The sequence below is a fragment of the Falco peregrinus genome, chromosome 5 (assembly GCF_023634155.1).
Source record: "Falco peregrinus isolate bFalPer1 chromosome 5, bFalPer1.pri, whole genome shotgun sequence".
In the NCBI taxonomy this organism is placed as follows: Eukaryota; Metazoa; Chordata; class Aves; order Falconiformes; family Falconidae; genus Falco; species Falco peregrinus.
In genome coordinates this window covers 19,980,651-19,996,921 of record NC_073725.1, presented here as the reverse complement: position 1 = coordinate 19,996,921, position 16,271 = coordinate 19,980,651, and the positions used below count along the sequence as shown (strand labels likewise).

At 48.0% G+C, this 16,271-nt stretch overlaps 1 protein-coding gene across 5 annotated transcripts in view; it reads left to right on the top strand.

Annotated features, from left to right (window-relative positions):
* The first annotated feature begins 1,323 nt into the window (after positions 1–1,323).
* The window catches only part of STARD3NL (STARD3 N-terminal like), a 30,261-nt gene continuing 15,313 nt past the window's right edge, over positions 1,324–16,271 (top strand). The window contains exons 1-2 of one of the 5 annotated variants that reach the window (XM_055804261.1): positions 1,327–1,561; positions 9,973–10,132. The gene's annotated coding sequence lies outside the window, so the exon portion shown is untranslated. Of the gene's footprint in view, positions 1,562–9,972; positions 10,133–16,271 lie in introns of all 5 variants that reach the window. The other 4 variants (XM_055804262.1, XM_055804263.1, XM_055804264.1 and 1 more) reach the window with 4 other exon arrangements.

Sequence of the window (16,271 nt, the reverse complement as noted above, 5' to 3'; positions counted from 1 at the left end):
AAGCACACTTTATTTCAAGATACACTTATTTCAATGTACGCAGTGACAGCAGACTGCTGCTTTTCTTTCGCAATGTGTTAAACAACTTGCATCAAAACTGTTTTGTGACAGGTCATTCAAATACATGCTGCCACTGAGGTTCAAAAGTCTTAATCTTGGCATTTGTGTGAAAAATAAAAATAATGCCTAAATACAGCTACTTGCCTGAAAGCCTGAGGTGATTTTTTAGTACGGTAACTCTGGGAGGAAAAAAAAAAAAAGATAGATGATCAAATTAAACTAATGGGTAAAAAGCATAAAAGTGCATGCAATGGCTGTGTGTTTACAGGCTTTAAGAAAAAATGATTAGCAAAAAAAGATCTTGCAAGATTTTCCTCTCAGCTAAAGGAACCCCTCTCCCTTCCCATGAGCAAGAGGCAGTAGTGGACAGGGCATTTTATTGCAAGTTCTGGGTTTGTGGAAGGATGAAGTGATTCACCTCAGCTATCATTCACCATAATGTTCTTTATCGTAAATGCTTAGGGGACTTGCTTCCAGATGTGTTCTGGCTCCTGCCAGCAGCCACCATTGCCTGGCCACAGCTGCTGGGCATTGCTCTCCCTGCAGACATGTGGGGCCTGGCAGAGCCAGGCAGCACCAGGTGGGCAACCACTAGCTGGAGACATGCAGCCTTTTTTCCTAAACCTCTCCTTAAATCCTTCTTCCTGCACTTCCCTGCTGTCATGCAATAGCTGATGAATTTTATTTTGCTCTTCTTTTCTCTGGATGACCGGATACGTAGGCAGAGCACATCACCTCCGTACTTCTGTTAGGAGAGATGTAACGTGGCTCTAGCCGGTGACACTGAACCGCGGACAAACCTTATGACATACGCAAGCATTTGACAAGCTTTGGGCTTTGGTAAGGATCGAGAGCATGCTTCCCGAAAGGAAAGGGCGGCTTTCTGGAATGGCTGCTTGGCGGAGTTTCTGCCGTGTGTTCACAGCAGCTGCCCATCACGCTGGGATGTTCTGCTGCTCATCCCTGCAGATGTAAGCGCTGCGCTATGCCGGGGACGCAGGAGCTTAAGCGGGATTCAGGCCAACGGCAGATAATCGGTCTCACCGTGACAGCTTGGGGGCGTCCAAGTATCAAGGGCAGGGCCCCCACCCTGGGCCACGCGTGGGCCCGCTGCGCTCTGCCCGGCCTCTGTCCCCAGCGCCGCTTGTCCCCCGAGCCCTCGCACCACGGCCGGGGGCCGGGAGGGCAGAGAGCCAGGGGTCGCGGGGGCCAGGAGCCGCGGGCCCGGGGAGGCCGGGAGCCAGGAGTCGTAGGGGCAGGAGGTTGCGGGTGCCGGGGACCGGGAGCCGCGGCGCCGGGGGGCAGGAGGCCCTCGATGAAATTCAAACTGAGGCGCCGCCGCGGCCCCGCGCGTGCAGTGAGCTGAGCCCCGCCCCCTCCGGCGCCCGCCCCGCCCCCTTCCGCGCCGAGCCCCGCCCCTGTCGTCCCCAGGGCCTGCGGCGGTACCGGGCCGCGTTGCGGGACCTCTCCTTTTCCCTCGGGCCGGAGCGGCGCGTCGGGGGTAAGTGTCGCTGCCGTCCCTCGGCCAGCAGCGGGGGGGCGGGGGGAAGGGGCGAGGGGAGGGAAAGTGCCGAGGGGGACACGGGGCTGTCGGTGGCTGGGGGGTGGCCCGGCCGCGCCTCCGGCGGGAGCCGGCGCTCCGGCGGGGAGGCCGCGGCTGAGGGGAGAGGCGCGAGGGCGGCGCGGGCGGGGGCCAGCGCGCGGTGCCGCCGCCGTATGCGGCCTCCACCTCGGCCGACCTCCCTCGCAGCCTCGCCCCGCCGGTGCCGCCGCCCTCCCTGGGGAAGGGGCGGCCCGCTGCGTCAGGGCGGCTTTGTCCTGCTGGTGCGGCGCCCGCTGTCCTGCGGGGGCGGCGGCGGTGGGAACGGCGCAGGGCCGGGGCGGGCGGGGGAGGAGGAAGGAGGTCATGTGCCGGGAGGCGGTGGCGGGGCGGGGGTCCTCCCTCCTGGGAGGGGGGCGCTGCGGCGGCTGCGTACAGCCTGCCCTGCGGGCCGGCCTCCCGCACGCCCCGCACCTCTGCTGCGGCCGGCGGCCCCGGAGGCTGCGGGAGGGTGGCTTTGTCCCTCTCCCTGAGATCCCGGTTCAGCCAATGCACCTTCACCGGCGGAACGGTGACCCGCTTGTCCTGCTGATAACGGTGTGAACCGCCTGGGTTCCATCACGGGCAGGTGGGAAGCTGAGGCTTAATTTTAGCGTCGTACTGAATTTAGGCAACGTTGGGAAGAGGCACTGCCCGATTTCAGCATGCGAATGAAAAGCGAGTTATTCATTCTTGAAATGTGACGTTTTGCATCTGTGTGAAGGGTGACACTGGTACATCTGCAGGGCAAACTGTTGAATCTTACAGCAGTTGGATCTGCATTAGCAGTTAAAGTTACTCCTTGATGAAGTGCTAACACTGAGTCAGTTCCCAATGTCGTGCTAGTCAGGTGCAAGTAGATACACTGATTGACTTCAGCATGGAAAATATTCACCACAAAATACTAAACGTGAAGGAGGAGTTGCCTGGTTTGGAGGTATAAGGCCATAGCAGTATTTTAGCACAGCATTGTCAGTACGTTTTATTATGCGTTGTTTGTCATCTTGGCTTTTATAATGTGATGTAGGGTTGTGTTAAGCATTAATTGCCATGAGAGCTGTCAGTTTGTTCTGCAAATGCTAATTTTTTGGGGGATTGTTAGTCAATCCAACATAGCAAGAAGGCTCATTTCTATTTATAAGATAATAGGGTTATTTTTATTTTTAGTAGATTTTTTTCATCAGCTTTGCAGTTGAAGTAGGCCAGATGCAGAGTGTTTGGGTTTTTGTCAGTCTGTTGATAGTGTTCGGGGCCAGACATTTCAGATAAAATGCAGCAGTGGTCCTCTTGTTATGACACAGATCCTTAAGTATTTTACCATTATTTGCATATTAGACTTTTTTCAGGATAAATGTTGTTCTTTATAGACATGGTATGTTGAGAAAGAAATACTTGACCTTTGAAATGATGCTGAGATTTGTGAATTACTAAACTCAGTTCAGATGGATTAGACATTCTTTTTGGTGCATTCAGGCCAAAATGTGGTTTTCTTGACATGAGACATTCTAATTTTCATAAATTCTCAAATATTTAGCCATGGGTTTTTCAAAATGAGTTTAGCACAATTGTTCTCTGCCTTCCTTCATGCAAAAGAATGTATTTAGGCAGTAACATTTTAAAATTCATCAGACCATCCTGGTTAGACATGTGTTTTAATAACTGTATTTGAAACCTGATTTCTAGTAAGGAGGATTAATGGGTATAACTTGGTGAATGATGTCAGCCTACACAATATTGCCAGTGCTTTTGCAGAAAAGATCGGTGACATGGTGATGGTAAATCACACTTGTGATAGCAGAAACTGTGATTTTGCATGGTTAGCCAGCAGCATCTGGCAGCTCAGCTGAGTCACTTTAAAGGATCACAGATGTATTGCTTGTTAAATGTTATGTAATTTAACTGTATCTGCTAAAAATCTGTTCCTAATTTTAAATCTTTAGTGATCGTGTTAAAAGATAAATTGTGTATTACCTTTCTGCCTCACTGTGTTAAATTCAGCTAGGATTAAGATTAAAAATGGGCAGTTGAAAAAAAATAATCTTGGTAAAGAACCAAACAAATATCTTGTAATGACATCACGCTTTTCATATTTAGATCAGCTACTCAGTCATCAGCTGAAGCCCTGAAAGAGCATCACTTCACACATCAGGAGTTAATTTCTCTCTAGCACTGACAGAAAAACTTGAAGAATTTTGTGGAAGTGTGTTAGAATAAGTATTTTATACCGAAGGTTCAGATGTAGATGTTTGCTAGAATTTGCTGCTGCTTGGACTTGGTCATTATTTCCTTAATGTCCTTTAAGCCATGTAGGGAGAAAAATGGCAATAACAAGTAAAAACTGATACTTTTGTTTTGAAGCATCTCCAGGAGTTCTAAAATAGGAGTTAAGAGTGAAAAAGCTTACAGAAGTTTATCCCATATTCTAAAATGGATGTCAGTTTCCTAAAGTACTGTATTTCTTAAGAGCTCTAAGGAATTTCCAGGGCTTGAGTTTGCCTGAAGAAAACTTTTGCACCATTTTGTTGAATAGTTTTTGAGGGGCTGGCAAGATCCTGAGTGTTTCCCACTAATATGTAAAATGATTGACGTATTTCAGTAAGAGTTGTGCAGTTCTGTGCTAGCAAAAGAAGAGCTTTTCTTGTCCAAGTAGTATCAGGCTAGCAGTCTTGGGGCACATGTTTGTTGAATTGGAGAAGACAAGAAACAAAACAATGCGAGTATTCTATGTAATAAACCAGTATCATGCTTGATGTTGGAGGCAATCAGTAAGATGTTTGGTCTCTTTAAAGAATTGTATTTTGTATTGAGAGATGCTGTCATGATAAAATAAATCTTTTGGGTATCAAAGCCATATTTATTTGGCCTACAGTTGTTTTAACTCTGGGAAACCAGGTGGGTTATAAGCCCTTGTTGCTTAGTGTTCAGTGCTTAGTGGAGTACAATTTGCAGTGAAAGCTTTTTGTGAGCTGATCTTGGGTGGGCTACCAAGTCGGCTTCAGAGAGCAGGTAATATATGTGAAGAAGAGTTAAGACCAGATTTGCCAGACGTTTTTGTGTTTTCTCTTTGTACCACTTCCCCTTTATGCCCACTTCTCCCCTCTCCCTGCTTTTGTAAGAAATCAGTGTATGCTTTTTTCTTTTTTTCCCTCTTTTTTTTTTTTTTTAATTGCATGCAGCTACTGCATGTTGCTGGTCTGTGTGTATATATATGTATGTATACTGTATTTTTGTATGTTTTATATATTAATATAACTTTGGGGAGCTGATTGGATTTAACCTCTAAAATCCTGGTATGGTTTCAGGTCTTTGGCAAGACTAGTCTAAAATGGGTGAAGTTTTATTTTTAAGAAAACAGTAACTTAGTTTTGGTAATTAATGAAGGGGATACTATTAATCAGAACATACTGGTTTCAAATGGGATGATGTCTCATCAATTCTGTAACAGAAACACTTGTTCTTTGTATGCTCTAAGGATGTAACAGTGATAAAATACACACTTCAGTTTTGTAGTTTGCAGTGGTTAAATGTGTTGGGTACAGATGAAAGCTGAGGCTCTCTAGGATGTGTTATCATGCACCCTTTTTGTATTTTAGTTTTTTGTATTTTTCTTAAAATGAATTATAGTTGCATATTTAAGATCACACTCAATCTTCGCAAATGCTAAACTGCACATTTTGAGTTCTCGCAAGGGTGTTTTCAAGTGTGTCATAAATTCAGCATGGAGTATACTTTCACAGTCACTTTGGTGCTGAGGAACTGTTTTTCATATGCCGTTTCCCACATCTGGTTTGAGCATACTTGTATGCAGGCACTAAGTCTCACTTGCTCGTTTTAGAAGTAAAACATCTGGGATATGCTGTTAAGAAGGAACCCAGAGGGGAAAGCAGCAATAGAAATTAAGGCAATGCCAATACCAAATTTACAAACTGTTTACTGCCATTTTCTCAGCTCTTGTCGAACAAGAAGTGAAGTCATTGTGAAAGGACAGTAGTGTTGTGCAGGACACTGCTCAGTAGCAGGGCTTCTTCAGTTGCGGGGAAAAATTAGTCCAAGGTTGGAGCACTTTGATTTGACTTTCTAAATCTGTGAGTCCCACTCTTGGGATGGGAGGAGGTGACGTTGCTGTTTCCTCAGATGTCCTGCTGACCCAAAAGATTTGACTTTTTTTCTTTCTCATTTTAGCCTGCAAACTGTGTCCTGCACTCTTCAGCACTTTCTTCCAGTGTTCTAAGAAAAATAATTGTTCAGCACAAATGTGGGATGTGTGCAGCTGCCTTGTTTCTTCTGTTAGGTCACCATTAGAGCATAGGAAATTGGAGAAACACCTTTCACAGGGAAACTTAAATAAAAAAAACCCAAGTGGTGGGTTGTTTCCTTTACAGGGAGATATTTTTTTTTTTTTTCAGATAAAATTTTTAGTCAAGTGAATAGCACACCTTTAGAATTATGTTATGTAATTGTTTTGTAAAGAATAAGACTTAAACCCCATGTGAAAGAATTAATGGGAAGTAGACAAGACAAAATAACATAAATTTGCTAGCAAAGGCACAAATACTTGTGTTTCTACTCACTTTCTAATCAAGACAAGTTAATTGCTGCCCTTGCTTTCTTTTAGTCTGACATCTAGCCATCTGCCTGGTGATCTGTCTTTCAAAATCTAGGTGGTAAGTTTCAGGGCTCACTGGTATGAAACCAGATGTGCATGATAAACAGGAGTGATATGTATGCCATATAAGCTATACTCAAGTATATTTTGAGTATTCATCTCACGTGTTGGATGAAAAATGTTCTTTTGGCCTGAGGTGAGAGCTGCTGCTTCAGGGTTAAGCAGAGCTACTGGAATTCTGAATGCTCAGATAAAGCCAAACTCTTTGTAAGGAGTTCTGTTCTGTATGCTGGTAAGTCTTGCCCTGCCCCTCTGGCGGGAAGTCTTCCCAGCCTTTAAATGGGTTGCATATTTGTAACTTGTAATTCCTGCTGTGTTGCTTAATTGAAAATCTAGAGTATTGCCAAAAAGTTACACAGAGTATCTTGTGCTTATTCTATGCAGGGAATTTTGTGGGCGTGCATCAGTTTGAATTTTCCAGTGTTATTTTGATTAAAGTCTCTAGTGCCTGTTGAATGCAACACTGTCTAAATGTTTTTTTTCAGCAAATAACTAGCTGGCGACTCAGTCTAGAGGTTAGACTGTAAGATAAGGTCTATCTTTAACTATGGAACTAGATGAAGCCTCTGTCGTTGTGAATGTTGGAGTAGGCTGTATGTGTGGAGCTGATGTACCATATCCTACAGGCAGAGTAGGAAGGTATGCTTTACTAGTTTGCAGGAATTTCATTAGAATAAAGCTGAAGAGGAAGGGAGCCGCAGAAGACAAAAATGTAAAGGAAATACAATCCCATGTAAGTCAGGAACAGCAAAGGACAGATGTTTTGATTGAGGGAAAACTTCGTTTGCACTGAACAGTTATGGGAAGTGGTATCTGTGGTACCATGTATTTTGGGGGTTTTTTTTAGCATTGGGCTTTTTCAGGTGGTCTGTAATACCTTCATGCTGGTTCATACTACTCAGGCTCACTGTTGAGAGCCTGGACCTCTTCATGCAGTGTGCAGCCATGAGTTGTAAGTTCTGCCTGCTCCTTAGACACTTAATATTGATTTGAAGCAATTGCTTTTAATTCTGTAGATGGTGGCTCTGCGTTTGGGCCTTTTGATGATATTATGTGACTGGAATGCTAAGTAGAATGTCACATGCCAATGGAAATGACATATCTTTACTATTTTAAGTCTCCTTTCCAAATGTTAACTGCTGTTCTTTTAGCTTGTAGTTGGTTATTTTGTAGTCCCCTACAGTAGTCTAAAATAGTAGATTTTAGTTCTGAATAGGCATGTGCCATGGTGTACCTATTTATATAGTTAAGAATTTCTGCCTCCCTATTTTAAAACTAGAGATTGTAAAACCAAAGTATTCTTGTGTACTTTGTGCTTTAACTGGAATAAGAACATCTGTAGAGAAAGGATGCAGACTAGTCTTAAAATTCCCAGATATGCTGTGAAGTAACTAATAGGAAAACAGATCAATTGGGTCGATTCGAATAAGTACAGAATAAGAATTTGAATAAGAAATATTTTTGTTTCATTTGATTCAAGATTCAGATGCTGTGTCTCTGATCTAACATGTCAAGAGGTAAGGGTTATAAATTACATGATGCATCACTCATTAGGCAAATTCTCATTACTATAAAGGCTACTACTATGTGTAGGGCAGGTGTTTTTAGGTGGTCCTATAAACCTCTGAGTATTGCTGGATATCGGAGTTATAGTAACATCTCCCAACAAGGCTTAACTAGTGTTCTGAAAGTTCAGGAAAGGCAGGAGTTGCCTTAAAATTGTTACAGGTTAATTTTTGCTATGGCGAGTATTTTATTTTATTTTTAATGGCTTCCTCTCATGCCTGAATTTTGGCTAACCAACACATGCAGCTGAGCTTGAGTTTTAAAGCAGTGACTGATAAACTCATCTCAGTCACAGCAGGTAGCATCTAACAAGGGGCAGCTTGGGAGACTTGGGTAGAACCGTAGAAAAAATTCTCTACTAATGTTCACCAGAGAAACTGTTAGAGGTTTTCAAGACTCAGCTGTTGAGAGCCTCAACTGATGAAGTGTTAGCACTGGTCAAGTCCAGTGCTGGTCCTGCTTTGAGGAGGAGCTTGGACTACATGACCTCCAAAGATCTCTTCCAACCAACATTTCTCTGGTGACACAAATTACTGAGTTTTCGTTCTCTCAATTTTCTATAACTCTGTACCTGTTTTGTGTCGGCCAGATATGAGTTTCTCTTTTTAGTCTGCTCATGCTATTCCTGTTAATGCGCAGGAGCACTGTGTGCACTTCTGGGCCCCACCACTTAAAAAGGCTGTGAAGGTCCTTGGCTGCATCCAGAGGAGGGCAACCAAGCTGGTGAAGGGGCTGGGAGGCGTGGTGGCTGAGGGGCAGCTGAGGACACGGGGTTTGTCTAGTTTGGAGGGAAGGAGGCTGAGGGGCGACCTCGCTGCTCTCTACAGCTGCCTGAGGAGGTGGAGAGGGATGAGCTGAGCTCTGCTCCCTGGAACCCAGTGCCAGGGCGTGTGGGAGCAGCTCAAAGCTGCGTCTGCCAGGGGAGCTTTGGACTTGGCATGAGGGTGGTCAGACCCTGGGACAGGCTCCCCGGAGAGGTGGTCGATGCCCCCCTGTACCTGTCAGTGTTGAAGAGGCATTTATTTGGGCAATGCTCTTAATACCATGCTTTAACTTTTGGTCAGCCCTGAAGCAGTCAGGCATTTGGACCAGGTGATTATAGGTCTCATCCACCTGAACTATTCGATTCTCTTCTCCTGCACTCGTGATGAGTCGAATAACAATGAGACTGCTGTTTACCTGAAATGCCAGGGTTTTTCAGCTACAGAACCACTTTCAAGGACACATAACACAATGGATGCAAGTGGAAACAGGATTTTTGTTCTCTGACTGTGTTTCAGGGCCGATGTTCACAAGCATTAACAAAATGCACAAGTGTAGCCAGGAGCAGGCTGATGCAATCCTCGCTTTAGCTTGAAAAATCATCACATGAAGTCTGGCAAAGGAAAGTCAGAGAGCTATAGAAAGGCACGAATGCCCTATGCCTTGTGGAGAGCCGTGTGCTCTTGAGGCTGCCTGGGGAATACCGATTTCTGTCTCGCTCCCATGTCTCTTGTGAGGAGGAGTTAACAGCACAGCTGGTACCCAGCACAGTTGCTAGGATCTCCACCTCTCCAGGCAAGTTTTCACACGGAGTTTCTTGCAGTGTCATGAATGACAGGCTGTTTTATCTTCCTGGTGAATGTCCTTCATCCAGGAGCAGCAGGGAATGAACTTGCCGGTCTGTAAACATCATTCCTTCCTAGGATGCTCTTTTGACCACACATCCTTGCTGAAGCCTGACCTAGAGAAGACCCCAGACAATGGGACTGCCTGGAGCCAAAAGAAAGGGTGCCAGCTGAACCCAGCCTCCTTCAAATCAGGGGCAGGCACTGTGTCAACCCGCAGCTGATACAACAGTCCTGACAATATATATCTGATACTGAAAAAACAGAAAATAAGTATAAAATACTCACCTTTGGCAGAAAGAGGAAAGCAGATAACTGTTGCACAAGACAGCTCTTTCAGGAAAGAGCTCAGAAACAGCAAGAATGTCATTTTCTCTCTTCTTTTGTAGTAAAATTCTTTGACATGTATTTTAGCTTGAAGAAATCCAAATCCCAAAGAATCCCACACCTAGTTTGTAATTAGATTCTCTTTGATTTCTAAATTGTTCTTTTAGCTTTTGACAAGAAAGGACTATATCTAATGTCCTGAATCACTGAGGATGCCAAAGCTTGGATAATATGGCAGCATGAATAGAGGCCAAGCAGCCGCTGTTTCCTGGAGAGTGAGGATGAAGTGCATGGTATTTCCAAAAGCATGGCACGCAGTGATGACAGGTATACTCTTCTGCCTTCAGAAACTTGCTTCGCTGTGCTTCTTGGCCAGGGGTGCATGGAAAGCGCTCTTGTGCCTGCCGTGTGCTTCCACTGCACACAGGGAGAGCTGGAAAGTGGCAGGTCCTGATGGGGCAATGAGCCTGGAGCCCTGCCAAGCAGAGGCTGTTTTGCACAAGCGAGAACCCTTGGGGAGATAGTGCCAAGGGCAGAGCAGAGCTGGCCCATGGTACAAGGCGGCAATGGGCGAGAGAGTCCGAGAGAGCCGGGGCACGAGCGGTGCCTTGGGGGTGCGAGAGCAGCAGGCGAGAACCTGGCCGAAAGGGCTCGGAGGAGCCCTGACAAGGGGCTGTGCTCGGTGCGACAGAGGACAAGAAGCAACCTGCGGGGGCCAGACTGGGGCCCCCCCAGGAGCCTCGAAAGCTTCCTCCCCCCGGGTGTGGGGCACGAGGGCCACCTTCGTGGAGCACGAGCAGCGGGCACCCAGCCAGAATGGCCCAAAGGAGCCCTGGCCAGGGGCCCTGCGCGGTGCTGCAGAGAAAGGCAAAAAACCCCCCGGGGCGGGATGCTTGGTAGCCCACCGCGGGGGGGAAAAAAAGCCTTCCTCCCCCCAGCTGCAGGGCACAAGAGGCCACCTTCGTGGTGCACGAGCAGCAGGTGGTGACCTGGCCCGAGGGACCCGAGGAGCCCTGACAAGTGGTCGCGCTCAGTGCTGCAGAGGAAGGCGAAAAACCCCCGGGGGCCAGTGCCAATGTGCCCCGGGGGAAAATTCCTTCCTGACCCCAGGCAGCGCTGGCGATCGGCTGTTCCCTGAGCATGTGAGCGGGACCTGCTTCCTCGTCCCACGGGCTGGGCACGCCTCCCGGGAGATGCCAAGCCTCTCCCTCTGACCTGGAGCCATCGCAGGGGCTTCCAAGAGTGACCAAATGCCCCCAGCCTGATCTACTTAGGGGGCAAGACTCCTGCTGGCACCTGATGGGACACCAGTGGGTGCTCCAAAGCTCCGGGACCCCTGGCAATACCTCTGCATCTTGTTTCTTACGGCTGTTGCCCCTGGCTCCACGGGGATGAGGACGGCGAGCCCTGCGGCGCTCCTCAAGAAGGCGTTCCCGTGGTGCTGCCACCGCTGTCCAGCTGAGAAGGCCCGACAGCCTCGGGCACCCCCAGGGGTGGGTGGTTCTCCTCTCCTGAGGGGCTGGTGTCTGTTCCCCGAAGGCTGAAACAACATCTCCACCCATCAGATGGGCTTTGGCCGTGGCCCTGCCGGGAGCTGCCCTTGCAGCGGAGAAGCTCCAGCAGCCTCGTCCAGGCTCCAGGCTCCCTCCCTCAGCCCCCAGGGAATTCCATGATTCCCTCGAGGGCTCCCTCTCGGGTGTCTTCAGGCCGGTGCCAGGCCAGCTCTGGCAGGGCGACACGGGACGATGCCCCTTTTATACTCCCCCAGGGCACTGTGACAGCGCGTTGCCGGGTGACGGCACTGTGACATGGGGTAACACGGGGGTGACACATTGCCCCATGCGCAGCCCCACCCCCGCCCAGCACCCTTGGGAGGAAGGGCCCAGGGGGCTGTCCCTGCCCTTGGTGGCCATGCACGGGGCACAGCTGATGGGTGTCCCTGACGCCTCCTCTGCCACTCAGCTCCCGAGGACAAACCCCGGGCTGTTCCTCCTCTCTCAGGCTGTGGCAGGGACCGTCCCTGCAGCCCAGAGCCCAGCCCTGTCACCATCCCCTCTCTGCGCCAGAGCTGATGTCCATGAGGCCACACAACAAGGAGGACCAGGGACACAAACTCTTTTGCGAGGGGATGACAGGATGGTGTTGGTAGCTGCAGCCTGGAGCAAAGCCAAAAGCGTAGCCAGAGCTGTAGGCAGGGATGGTCGGTGCCACAGAAGCCATGGAAATGGCACAGGCTTAGAAAACCAAGTGAGCAGAGGTTTTGCTGGTGTGGCGGAAAGGCTGGTCATTTTCAGACCTAGAACATTTGGGTCCATGCCCAAAGCACAGCCAGACAACTCTTTCTAACAGCAAGTATAGCCCATTGCTGCTATTGCCATCACATCTTCTCCCACTGAATCCAAGCTACGCAGCTGGCCGTGGTTATATGGGGTACAAAATATGCTTCATTTTTGGGGTAAAACTTCCATAGTTCATTTGTGACTTCCACCTTTATGAGCGCTGTTTACATACCTTGATTTGTGAGAAGATGTTCAGAGCTTACCTAAACCCCTGGCAAATCTCCTTTTCCTTTACGATTTAGTATTTTGAGTACTGAAGGATTAACACAAGTACTTTGTTCTTGTTTTGTACGTGTGTGCCAGAAGTCATATGTACATTGAGGTTATATAAAAAACCCAAAGGGGGAGTCGGTTTTATACCATATACATTTCTTTGGTTGTCATGATGCCGGAGACGGAAGAAAGGGGGGTTGTTCCCTCTGTGTAAATTTTGCAGAGACAGACGGCATGCATGACTTCCTCATCATTCCTTACCAATGCACAAAATGCCATGTGTTACAACACTTGTTATGGTGAGGTCTTCGTCTGGGAAAGAAGTCCTGGGTTGCTTTGTGTTCTTTTTCAGTAGCTCTTTTCCTGCTTTAGGCTTCCTCCTTGATACCTTTCTTGGGAGCGATGGCAGCCCTTTCAGCCTTTGTCTGGCTTCTTGTAGTTGTCATCTCCTGTAGGTCCTCCATGCTCCTAATCAACTGCCTTTGTCTTTGCCTGCCTTCATCCCAGATGGAACATACCTTTCTTGAGCCCAAGGAATGAGAAATGTCCATAGTGGTGCAGGTGGGTGCTCCCCAGGGCTTTGCACAATGCTTGTCCTTCCGATACAGATACCTTGCCTGTCACACAAGAATGCGTTTGCCAGGATCACATCTGTGGCTTATAGTCACCCTGTGACTTACTTGTGCCTCCAGGAACATTTGCCTACTCCTGTCTTTTCAAATTGTAGCAGAAACCGACGGTGCTCCACCTGACGTTGTGTTACCTGTTCCTGCCCCGCAGTCCTTCATGCGTGGTGGGTTGATGTAGGGGGTATCTCTTCCGCGCGAGCTTCAGCCGGTAGCAAGGGTGGGGGCTGCAGAACTCTACCGTGAGGTACATCTTGTTCTGGTTTGTGGGTGGCATGAAATGGAGACTAGGATGTGTGCAATAAACGTATCTTTGGAGAAGGCAGGAAGCCTACCGATCCTGAATGATGTTTTTCTGCAATCTAAATTTGAAAGACTTGAGCATGAACCTCGCTGTTTCATAGATCTGATGATGTCCAGGCATGAATGGTGGAGCCTGAGAGCTGTGTTAAGGGGGCTTTCACCCATCAGTAGCCTGGTGGTGTCCAGCTCCATGCAGCCATGACCAGCAGATCCAGCCCTGCACCTGCCGGCTGAGCAGCAGACGGGCTGTGTGGGTGGGCTCTGGACGTGGAGCTGGTGGTGTCAGTCCAGTCACTTTCCAAACGGATGTCTGCTTCTTAGGGAAGAAAATAGCCACAGCTGATGTTAACGGAGCTTCCCCTGTGGAAGTTCCATTGGAGAAAGCGCCCCATCAGCCCCGAGAGTGGAAAAGCGACAAGAGTTCAAGCACTGGTGGGTCAGTGTGATGCAGTTAGTGGCACAGCTGTCTGCAAGGATATGCTTTACTCTCCAGCTGTGTGCATAAAGGTGGCTGATGATTTTTTAAATGAATCCTGCAGTGATTTAGTGAAGAGGAAGGTTGTTGCTGGTCATGCTGAGATGGGTATGGAGGTGGCTGGCTAGCTGGCCATCCAACACTAAAAGGCCAGCGCCTCTCCGCACCTGTAAGATAGCTGCAAAGAAGGACTGAAGATTTTGCTTTTTATACACCTGCCTGAAACCACCTGAGAATGCTGGTGTGATTAAATGACTGATTATGTTACTTGGTTACAAAGGAACGTACTTAATACTGGTTTTGTAATTAATGAAAGACACTATGGAAAACAGTCTTCTAACACACATTTTGTGGTGCTAATCAGTGTGCAGAAAGCTGCCAGGCTATGTTTATTCTGTTAAAGGATCTCAACATTTTGGTGACAGCTCAGTGTGACGAGAGGCCCTCGCATGTGTCCAGATGGGTGTCTGATGGATCAGCCATCAGAGGGAGGCTGGAGATTAATTCCCTTGCCGCGAGAGCCCCCTGTCCAGACAGCTCTGAGGCAAAAGGCAGACTGTCAGTAGGAAGGAATTCAGACTATATGGACTTTTAAAGCTAAACGCAATGTTTTGAGTGATGCTGGAAAATTAACCAGTAGCCAGTGCATTCTAAGACCATGCTTCCTCTTTTCAGAGGGCCCTGTGGGGCAAAGGGATGCTGAAGGAGCACATCCCAAAAGAATTAGCTCTAGCTGTACTAATTGCATTCCTGTACTGTGCTGTATCTAGCAACAATCCAGACTGGAAGTAACAATTTCCTATATAATTGGCACTGACTGCCACATCAAAAAACCAAAGGTCACTCCTTTTAGCCAATGTAGATGGAAATTTTTTTGGAAGTGCAGGTGTTACTTGGCTTTTCTCGTTTGTTCACAGTTTCTTGGCTTTTCTGTTTTAACTGTGGCCACTGTCGGCCACATCTTGGGTTCATATCTCATCCCAAACAGTTTCCTATGAACCGCTGTTACGCAGCAGGGCACTTGAGCGCGAGCGTTATCGGTACAAAGCAAGTGCTGTTTACAGCGCTCGAGTGTGGGGATTGTGCTCACACCCTCGGGTTCAGGTGGCCCAAAGTTCATTGTAGTGCTTGAGACACCTGACCAAACACATGCCACATACGTCTTCCTGCTGTAAAGAAAGCCCTTTGACAGCTGTGTTTCAAGCAGCTGCTGTAGAAATAAAGGAGGAAGCTTGAAAGATGTATTGTGCTTGGCCAGCCTTGCCTGGTGCTTTTGGCTGCCTGGGACATGACTTGCAGGGAGGCAACATCCAACATTTCCTTCTGCTCTTAGAAAAGATCCTCCGGGGAGGCAGATTTCATTTGCAAGCAGCGCCTGGCATCATAAGAGCGCTGCTCTAACACGGGCCATACTGGCGCCACTCTTTGAAGCACAACAGCACTTTGCCTTCCCGTGGCTTAGTTGTTGCCATTGCCCGTTTCACAAGTCCAGCTCGGGTGGCTGGTGCGATGGGAGAGGCAGCAGGTGCACGGGAACATGTCCTGCCTTGCTTTGTTCTGGCCTTCTCCCTCTGATGATTTCTGCTAATGTCTCCCACGGGGACCATCTGTCCTTTTCATCCACATCTGTAGGAGTGAGACTGTTGGAAGAAATAATCCTAAGGGCAATATCATTTTGGCAGCGTGCGCTAGCACAAGGTGGAAATTAAATGGAAGGGAGTTAGGCGCTTTCCCTGTCCAAATTCAGCAGCTCAGTTAACTAAGAAACTTTTCTTGGAAAGGAGAGGACAGGGTCATAAGCGCTGACTGTTGATTTCCAGCACCTAGAGATGGTTTTGTGCTCAATCTGGCCGCTTCAGCAGGAGGTGCAAATGTCCGGTGCTTCCTTGAAGTGAGCCTGAAAGGTCAAATCTACCCAAGGCCTCCTTGCCACGGAGGAGATGGAGGCTGGTCTCCACGGGGCTGTTGGGCTCCGAGTGAGCAGCGCCTGCATGAGCAAACCCCACGGGTACCGAGTCAGGCTGGGCAGGTGTTTCAGGGATTTGCATTGCCTGAGAAGAAATGTGGGTGTTTAGGAACCTTTACACCTGGATTTGGTCCCCCGTGTCTTTTCTACAAACCCATAAAACAGGCTGAGAAGGGCAGCCAAAGATGGTTATGTGTCTTCTCTCATTAGGAATATAACAGTGTCAGTGATCTCCTTTGCCATTGGAATCTGGTGCCCTGCAGCTACCTGGTGCCAGGATGCGTAACAACACAAACCTAAACAATACTCCAAAATTAGGACGTCTCCTTTCATTTAGGATTTACCTCCTCTGCTGCAAGCATAAAGCTAAATAACATTTGCAGACAGAAAGTGAAATGTTGGCTCCATGTAGAGCCCTATGAGGGTCCTGTGGCAGGCACAGCATCATCTTGTTTTCTGGTGTGCAGTACCATGTGAGCTTCACTTTGAGATCTTCTAAGAAAATACTGGTTATTTATAGCTCTGTTCTGTTCAAAGTTAAAGC